We start from the raw sequence: 9,984 nt of genomic DNA on the forward strand, positions 1-9,984 counted from the left end.
AAGGAACACACTAAAACCTTAGGAAGCTAGATCTACACTTTGAAGAGAACAAAGCTACTGCTCAGTCCAATCCTTACAGAAGAAAAAAGCTGAGATGCAGAGTAGTTTGAAGATTGATCCAATGTCACATTAGTAAGTATCAGAGGCAAGATTTGTATCTATGTTCTCTTAGTCTAGAACCCATATTCTCCTTTTGTAGAAAACCTCATGGATGTGTTTCTCAACACATAATCTGCCTCTTGGGCCACTTATTGCCCTAAGGGTCTTGGCCCAAGTTGCACAGCCTCTGATATATATATATCAGAGGCAGTTCTTACACTCAGATCTTTCTGCCTATGAAGCTAGGACTTATGATATGATGAATATTTTTGGGGAAAAAAATCACACACACACACATATAGCCTCTTGCTATATCAAGGCAAAATAATTCTTTTTTCATATGCCTTAACAAAATGTTTCCCAATATTTTTCTTTAAAAGAAAATTTCAGATACTTAGCCACAAACCCAATGCCAAATATCTGGCTGAGAACTGAAAAATCAGCTTGTCTACCAATATTAATATGTCTCCACTACATGTCTGGCACTGTGGAACCTCTGAAGGAGAAAGAAAGAAAGAAAGAAAGAAAGAAAGAAAGAAAGAAAGAAAGAAAGAAAGAAAGAAAGAAAGAAAGAAAGAAAGAAAGAAAGAAAGAAAGAAAGAAAGAGAAAGAAAGAAAGAAAAGAAAGAAAGAAAGAAAGAAAGAAAGAAAGAAAAGAAAGAAAGAAAGAAAGAAGAAAGAAAGAAAGAAGAAAAAGAAAGAAAGAAAGGAAGGAAGGAAGAAAAAGAAAGGAAGGAAGGAAGGAAGGAAGGAAGGAAGGAAGGAAGGAAGGAAGGAAGGAAGGAAGAAAATGAGATGATCTCTACTCTCACTGGAAAGTTTACAGAACACTGGGTCACAGAGCAAAGCAGACCTGAATTGGAATCCTAATTCAGATACTTATTAGGAAGGTGATCTTGCAAAGTTCTTTAAGCTCTGTCAGCCTCAGTTTCCTCATTTACAAAATAGAGATCATAACTCCTGCCTCACAGGATTGACATGAAGATCGAATAAGATAGCCATATATAAAGCCAATAAAAAGATTTTGCTTTGTAAATATTTGTTTCATTTTTGTAAAAATTTCCCTTTCAAAAATAAAAATTGTCTTATTCTAATGCCAAAATTCATATTTTGGGGCAGATCCAGATGATTAAATGTCTTTTCTATTTAATCTACTCTGTATGAGTATCATGAAAAATCATATTGATAGTTTGGTAATAGTGTTTCTAGTGGCAGTGTTATTAACTACCCAATATAACGGTCCTTGGATTTTTTGGTGTCCTTCAAGGGACAAGTTTGTTATTAGGAGATTTGGATTTCTTGTCATCATGTAAAGCCAAGAATTACTAAGACATTTCTAGTAGAAACACCTAGCTTATATGGGCACCTGCAAAGCTCCTAAGTTATGTTCCATAAACCTTTGACAAGCTAATGAATTTTATCTGCATGCCCATAAAAAGAAAAAAAAAAAGGTTTTGTGTGTGTGTGTGTGTGTGTGTGTGTGTGTGTGTGTGTGTGTGTATGTGTGTAGAGCAAAAGAAGAGTAAATAGGTTTGTATTTGGCTCACAAACAAATGACTCTTTAGTGAAAGGAAAGTCAAATGTTAATTAAACCCGTGCAGTGTTTAGATGGATAACATCACTCTGTATTGTTAAATCAGCTTTGATTTTAATTGCATGACAAAAAAAAATAACTGTAAATGTATTGCTGACAAAGGTTTTTCTCAAAATCAAATCCTATTTAAAAGCAAAAGTAATCCTTTTCATTATACTTTGAGTGACCTTATGGATATTAAAACTTGACACCCAAGTCACTGATCAACCTTACTGCAGTGAGAGCTCTTCTCCCAGGCATTCCCTAGTTCTCTTTTTCAAAAATGGAATTTACTCCATTACTCCATTACTTTGTTTCTTCCTTTGCTTTCTTAATGACTTATAGCCCATAGTGGTTGGGTGGTCAAGAAATAGCAAGAAAGACCCATTGTTTTAATTTTTTCCAATGACTTGCTCTCCTTTTTTTTGATTCTGTAAACCATTCGAGCATCCAGTAGATTTTCTCCTGCAACCAATGCAAAGACAATATCATCCCAATTTGCAAGTTGGAAAACACTCAAAGAGGTTTCCGAATTAAGACCCACAAGATAGTTTGTCTCCCTCATCCATCAGTCTTGCCTCCCAGATTGTCTGTCTCTATATAGCAAAGTCAATAAAAATGATTAGAGTTGGCATCTCACAAATGTACACCCTTAAACCATGAAGCAGGAATGCCATGTAGGAAATATTTTTCTGACCTTTTCAAATTACATCCAACTGTCTGGGGAATTTCTCAGTGACTAGAGGTAATAAGGTTCAATCCGTTTTACTGGTTGGCTTCAAATTTAGTTCCTCGGAAGCCTGGACTTATCTATTCTTTTTCATCTTGGCCCTGGCATCCATTCAGTACTGTAATCCGTGCATCTAATCTCCACCCACACCCCCAATCAGGGTTTGCTCAAGGATCACATTGTGAAAGGTCCAGCCAGGAAAGACTCACCATTTATTGCACCTTCCAAAAGCGAAATATTAGCATGGGAGGCGAAGCTGGTATGTTGCCTTTTGAGAGGCTCTTGTTGAATTTAATTAGCTTTTAGATTTCATCTCTATCCTACATCTCAGTTTTCACTGCCCTATGTGATTTATGCTTCAGTGACTTTCATTTATATAAAACTTTTCAAACTTAGCTATGCTACTTACACGCCTTAGAATATTAAAGACTAGAAGGTAAAAATTGTGAAGTTCTAGATGTTAAATTGATTTCATTTTAGTGTTCTATTTTCTTCCTTCCTTCCTTTTTTCTTTCTTTCTTTTTTTTTTTTATTATGTGAGTCCAAACGCAATAGACACACTCACCCTGTTAAGTAAGTGAATCACCCATGTGAGACGTACCACACACACACAAAAGACAGCTGCACTTGCCCCATTCTTTACTGTGCCCCATGAAGTAGAACAGAAAACACAAGTTAAGGACACATTTCTTAACCTTGTGAAAGTGGGGGAGGGAGCCTATCAGGAAGGCTGGACTACAAGGAAAAGCTCATTTTATTGTTTTGTTTTGTTTTGTTTTGTTTTACACATTGGGGACATATCCATGCTTTTAAGACATTGGAGAGAGAAGAAGGGGAGCAAGAGAGAGACACACACACACGCACATACATACATGTGCAGAGAAACAGTGATCTCTGTTTTAACTTTTCCAGCAACAAATGCAACTCCATCATTTATCGTGTGTTTGTGTTGCTGTTGGACTTCACATGGTCCTGTAAGAGAGTCTCAAGCCTGAATTGCCAATCTCCAAAGGTCTAGTTGTGATTGGAGCTGGGCTTGCTTTGCAGATCTGTGCACCCAAAGACCAAGAGGGCAGAAAATTGGGGAATTTACTCCCAAGATCGGTAAGTATGATATGATCTGCTGTTTGCTACTATTCCTACTGCTTATAACTTTAGAATCTGTTGAAGATTATTCTGAGCCATGTAAATTATATTGAAAACTCCAAATGTTGATAGTTTGATTGTTTTAACATTTTTATAGTTGGGTTTTTCCCCTTATTGAAAATATGGAAATGTTGAAATCCTGTCATACATTGATCAAACTTGGACTTTTTTGTTCTATAGATAACCATTTTCTTTTATAGCAAAATTGCTTTTTTTTTTCCCTCTCCAGATTTTTCTATGTGGAAAACAAAAATGTGAAACAGGGAAGACATCACCAAAAGACATTCATCTGGAGAAACTCATTAAGACTCTGCTATTGTTTGCAATACACACACACACACATACACACACACACACACACACACACACACATTTACTTTACCACAGCTCCATTTTAGTTTCTTAAATTATTCATGGCTTTATTTTTTAAAGTATATTTCAGCATGTACAAAGAGAGATGGGAATATTTCTGTGAAAAAATACCTACAATATTTTACCTCCAACAATTCTATCAAACTTTATGGTAGTCACAACCTAAAAATCCACAGCTTTGTTTTTTGGACGGGATGAACATGGAGAGCAGGTACTCTGATGAGCAAAGGTAAGCTATTTCCGTATTATGCAAAGTCAGACATTCCCATCATTCCACAGTGCACCTTGGTATTTACATACCAGATAGGAGAATTTGGAAGTTTCTGGGACCACAATTAAGTATATTGTTTCATTAACTCAATGAATGGCACGATCTGATTTATACTTAGATGAGTGTGCAATTTAATCATTTAAATTTGGAATAGGGAGGCAAGATTGCTAACTGGGAAGAGATTTCAAGATCTTTTTTCCACTTCCACAGGGATGTCACTTCTTGGTAGCAAATTGGAAACTTAGATGGACAATTTAACTTTTTTTAATCACATGGCAGCATTATTATCATTGGCTTTATCATACTATGATGTCCTTGGTTCTCTTATAAAAAGGATGCGGTCACATAGGTAATGTATTCCGCTCAGTTTTATAGAGCATTTGAGTCACTTTCGATAGTAGCATTTTGAGACAACTATTATTTGCTATAAACTGACCATTTTCTAGATACAGGAGAGTAGGGAAGAGAGCAAATAGTCTTCTGGCTAGGGGAAAACAAGGGCAGAGACTAAAACAGTAAGTACTGCTCTCTCTCTAGCCTTGCCTTATCTTTTTTCTAAGATCTTTTTTTTTTAAATGATGTGTGATTAAAGAGTTCAAGTGAGACAGTGATCAGGAATTGCATCTAAAATACACCGCCTTGAGGGCAAGAAAGCATCTGTTATTTGTCCTTGAATATCCCTAGTGCCTAGAACTCTACATTGCACTAAGCTGGTGATTCATGAATGAATGTGGAATTAATGCAATAAAATGAATGATGAATAAAAATGCTATTTTATACAATATTTTGAAATTTTAATAAGGGGAAACATACATATACATATGTATGTATGTTTGTAAAATGATGTCTTGTGTCACTAGCCATAGTTTTCAAAGTCAATGTACAGAAACAAAAACAGCAAATATTGATTTACACGTGTTTAAAGTGGAGAGGAAATCAGTAAAATTGATAGACAGTTCCTACTTAGTGACAGAACAATAAATCTGTAAAGAATTCTATTAAACTACATTCTCTCCACAAAGAGAAGTCTTCAGAGAGAACTTTTTTTTTTTTTAAAGCTAGAAAAACAGCTAATAGGCTCCATAGATGTTGTACGTTATAGCCAAAATGTTATTCTTGTAGGTCATCTTCATTCAAATTATACTTAGAATCATAGAATGTCAAAGGTGGATGAGATTCTTAGTTTAGCTTTCTCATTTTATAGATAAAGAAATTGCAATCTAGAAAGGTATTGTCCAAAGCTCAATGACACAAGTGAGACTTGCCCTCAATTCCCATAACTCTCAATTTAAATAGATGTCTTTTTTATATCATTATCACACTTGCCTGTGGAAAATAGCATAGTTTATTCAAAAGAATGCTAGCTTAGGCTAGATTCAAATTCTACCTTTTGCATTTATAAGTTGTGTGTTCTTGATTAAGTAACCTTAACCTCTCTCAGACTCAATTTCCTTTTCTGTCAAATGAGGATAATAATGTTTGTAACAACTGCCTCTTTGGGTTATTGTGTGAATCAAAAGAAATTAAATGTTCAGATAATTTCACAAACCCATAAAACACCTTAAGATGCCATCTGTTGTCAAAGTGGAGTTTTCTCTGTTTCTTCTTCCTTCACAAATTCTTCCGAGGGACTGTTTTTATTTATTTTTTAAAGCTTCTTATGAACCAAACACTAAATACTAAAATAAACTGTCTTGATTGTTATGGCAGCTTCAGAATGGAGCTTTCCCTTCAGCAGAGCTAAATACAAATAATTAAGGGTCTTGAGTGTTGATTCCAGGTAAGTTATCCTTCTTATATCACTGTGTTACCTAAGGGTACTCCTGAAATTATACCAGCAACCAAAAGAGATTGTTGTTTGCTAGGCAGATGAGAGGACAGAGACTGGTTCTATCTTTGAAATCAGTGTGAGGACTTCCAAAACTACCTCAACCCCTGTTTAATGCATTCATAGATTTTATTGGGAGTTTAGTAAAGCATCTCCCCTCTAACAGATACATTGTGTTATATGGCATGGATTAAGTTGCAAGTAGGATTTTTCAATACAGTGTGACAAGATTAATGTTCTTTCTCTCCATCTTTCCTATCCTTAATTTTCCCTTTCTTTCTCTAAATATGGTTCTGGCCCTGGTATGGTCCATTCCCCCTCCTTCTTCTCCCCCCCTGCCTAGAGAACTTCTCATGCTTCCTTTAGCATCCACCACCCAGCCATTGAAAGATTCTAAATAATACAAATAGGAATAAATCTATCTATTCTGAAGATATCCATTCCACTGAGGAAAGCTAGGAGCAAGTATTCTCTTTCTCTTTAAATTTACTCAGGGTAAACTTGCCTATACCTGGGTGATATCCTGCTAATTTTGACTTACTGTCACTACTGAAGCAGTATTTATTCTCTACCAATTGGAACTGTACCAACATCCTGTAGGGTTTTTGTTCCCCCTCTTCAACAACAGAATCTCCATCTGCTTTAGTGGACCCGGAGCAAAGCACTGTGGACTTTTTTGAGGATTAGAGAAAGAAAAAAATAAGTCCTTATCAAAATTAAACAAGAAGAATTTCCAGGCTTGAAATTAACTTTGATGTTCTCAGAGACTCAGTCTTTTATTCAAAGTCTATGTTGAGGAGAAAAAGTTTTATCCGTTCTATCCTCATATAAATAAGGATTATCAGAACACTGCTTTTCTTATCCCATTCCTAGTTTAATTGCTCCATAAAGTTATGGTGGCACAGGTGAAGCTAGGCAACACTGAACAGCATGAAGCGCTAATTGCACTAAATTTGGAAATCTTCAGGTTCCATTTATCTTTAACAACTTTCTGGCCAAGCAGACACCATAAGATCAACTCATTATGACAGTACACTCAGTTTTTAAATTGAATTTAAATTAAATCAATTATACTTTGATTAACAATTAAACCTATTTTTCTTATTTTTTTATGTCCAAACAAAATTTCTTTCACTATTTATCAGAAGGCCTCTTCATTTATTTTATTTATTGTGCTATTTTGGAAGCTGTCACTAGAGTCCATGAAATCTTAATCATGAGCCCTCTAATTTCCTAATGGGGTAGAAGGAATACATTGATTTATTGATCTGTATTTAAAAAAAAAAAAAAAAAACCTAAAACCTAGAAGATCAATCTGACATTTTAGGTTAATTTTAGGAAACAAAGAATAGTCATAATTAAATGAGATAAGGATTTTAGTTGTTCATTCCAGTTTATAATAATAAAAAAAAGCCCCTTACCCAAAGTGTCTTAGAAAATAATGCATTCAGACTGAGTAGAATTACTGCCTAGCAGATTCTATTTATCTGTAGCTTAAAAAGCAGCTGCGTTTTTGTAAAAAGCAATGAATGTGGCATTCCTACTTAAAGGTGGAAGAAAAAAAAACACTCCTTGTTTTGTAATAAGGGGATTTTCAATTTAAAAGAGAGAGCAGGCCTGTTGTGTGAAGTATGGTTATTACATTCACTGTATTCTATCTCACCCACCAGGAGGCTAATAATGAGGAGTGAGGGAAGGGGGCCACGGCCACGAGGGTTATCTCACAGTCCCAGATGCTGGATAAGTTGGAGGAGGCAGAATCACTTTTGGATGACATTCAGAAAGGCCTGAATGCTTATTGGGAGAAGAAAAGACTATTCTTTACAAGGTAAACAGTTCATTTCATCTACCAGCTGTACAGATCAGTATAAAAATATGTTTATATGAAGATATCCACAAAGTTCATTTCACCTCCTTTATGAAATCATTTTAGGTGTGGGGCATCTCTTCCCTTGCCTGAACGGTGATGATCACAGTCTGCCAGCATCTCATGAGACAAAGGAATCGCTCCTGAGCCCCGCCACACCTTAAAAAATGCTTTGAAGGGCTTGCCAAGCTCACTTTTAATCATGGGAAAGAAATTACCCACATGGAGTCAGCAGAAAATGAAAAAGTGGGCCTCGTGCTGAGATAATTCTAGCAAGTGCCAAGGGGCTAGTTGAGATATGGCTTCATGAGGTGAATATCTTTAGCTCTTACTTAGGGTTTAGTTACTGTATAATCATTCTCTCTTTTAGGAGCAATGAATATCCCAAGTGTGTTTCCTAACCAAAGCTGTCTTTCTCCAAGCGTTTGTCGGGATATTGATGGATTCCGTAGGAAATGGGGGTTCTGGGTCCTGCTTGTTATTTCCTTCTACTCAGGACAAGTTTGCAACTCTGCAGAAATCTCATTCAGTGACAAGACCAAGCCAGTGACTGCCACTAGCTGTGTGTATTTGTGCATCTCTCTGTTTGAGTATCTGTCTAGTACTTTATGTCTCTGTGTATATCTGTATCTTTGTTCTTGTCCTTGGCCCCTCCTTAGGAGACTATCTGGGGAGGATTGAAGAGCAGGTGGTTTTCAGATGTAACCTCGGGAGGAGCACTGGTTGGGGAAGGGCCAAAGGTGGGATTTGATTGGGGGTGGAGGGAAAGAGAAAAGGTGTCACCTTGATAATTAATGATCAATCTTAATTTCCAATCCGTATTAAAAAGGGGGGATATCCCCTGAGGACACTAACCTAACCCCATCTTCCCTTTGGGGGACCACAATTCCAATTAAACATCAGTTTCAGTGTGAAATTGGTTTGACTGCCTGTCTTTTGTTTGCCTGCTTAACCCCTTTGTGCCTGTGCTCATTTAGAAGGCTCCCTTGAACTCCGTTCCAGTCCAAGGCCCAAGTTCATCCCTGGCCGCCTGCAGCCCGTCTTCCGTTTCTTTTTTTCTTATTCTAATGATCAGGTCTGGGATCAGAGTTTTTCTTTCACTTTCTATTATTAAAAACTCTTCCCAGGCCCTTGATTCTGTGTCTACTTTTCTCAAAAGAAGGATTCTTAACTTGCCATCTGCTTGTCTCCCAAAGCATTGCCCCTGGCTTAAAATATACGCATTTATAATATTTTATATAACTAGAATAAGTTATATTTCATGTAAAATACATTTCTATACAAAATCAATTATATACAAACAGATGCAAAACAGATGATAAATATCAAATGATCGAAATACGGCAAACATTTGGCCACCTCAGAACACTAGTGCAACTTTGTATTGCTAGCTTTTTTTTCCAGCTAAGCTCAGCTGTATTATTGTGTTCAAAATGTATTTTATGTAAAACATAACACAAAGTATAAGGCATTTTAATAGAAACTTTTGAAGACCACCTTCTGTAAGTGTAGTTTTGTTTTTTTGTGGCTTTTTTGTGTTTTTTTTTTTTTTTTTTTTTTTTTTTTTGGACAGGAAAAGAGAAAGAAGGAAAGCAAAGGGCTACTTTCAAAAGATATTTTGATTGAACTTTGGCTCAGCATCCATTCTGCTCTTTGCCAGTTTCTCCTGGCTGACTGAGCCCAAAGAGCCAAAACAACAGCAATAACAACCAAAACCTCCTCCCCAAAAAACAAAAAAAAACCCTAAGGTCCCCCCCTTGCCTCCAGTTTCCCACATAACTGAACCATGGCATCACCATGCCAACCTAGGATGAGATTGGCTCAGAGCAATAATGTCCCCAGACACTTTGAATCCTATTCATCAGAGTGGGTGGTGAACAGCCCAGGCTTGAACCTAGAGAAAGCTCAGCTCTTCCCCCTACCTGCTGGTCCAGGAAGAAGTCTTCCTTTGTCTCTTCATCCATCCTTACTGCTGCATCTGGGCATCCTTTAAAGCAGTTAAGCATGGTTCCCTTGATAGAAGCTGGTGGGGGAGGGAGATGGAAGGGAAGAAAGGAAAGATGGAAAAGCAGAAGGTGGGGTGGGGTCTTCTCAGGGG

The 9,984-nt window shown here is 36.7% G+C and overlaps 2 long non-coding RNA genes across 3 annotated transcripts in view; both read left to right on the top strand.

The window, feature by feature from the left end:
• LOC127564646 (uncharacterized) overlaps positions 1-3,900 on the top strand; it is a 203,498-nt gene extending 199,598 nt beyond the window's left edge. For both annotated transcript variants that reach the window (XR_007954324.1, XR_007954325.1), the window contains 2 exons: positions 3,315-3,506; positions 3,778-3,900. This is a non-coding gene — a long non-coding RNA (uncharacterized LOC127564646). The remainder of the gene's footprint in view (positions 1-3,314; positions 3,507-3,777) is intronic.
• A 2,077-nt stretch (positions 3,901-5,977) lies between these two features.
• Positions 5,978-8,802, top strand: LOC127564645 (uncharacterized). The gene is made up of 2 exons (XR_007954323.1): positions 5,978-7,847; positions 7,953-8,802. It is a non-coding gene; the product is annotated as an uncharacterized LOC127564645 (long non-coding RNA).
• Positions 8,803-9,984: the final 1,182 nt, after the last annotated feature.

Source organism: Antechinus flavipes, chromosome 5, assembly GCF_016432865.1.
Source record: "Antechinus flavipes isolate AdamAnt ecotype Samford, QLD, Australia chromosome 5, AdamAnt_v2, whole genome shotgun sequence".
NCBI classification, from domain to species: Eukaryota; Metazoa; Chordata; class Mammalia; order Dasyuromorphia; family Dasyuridae; genus Antechinus; species Antechinus flavipes.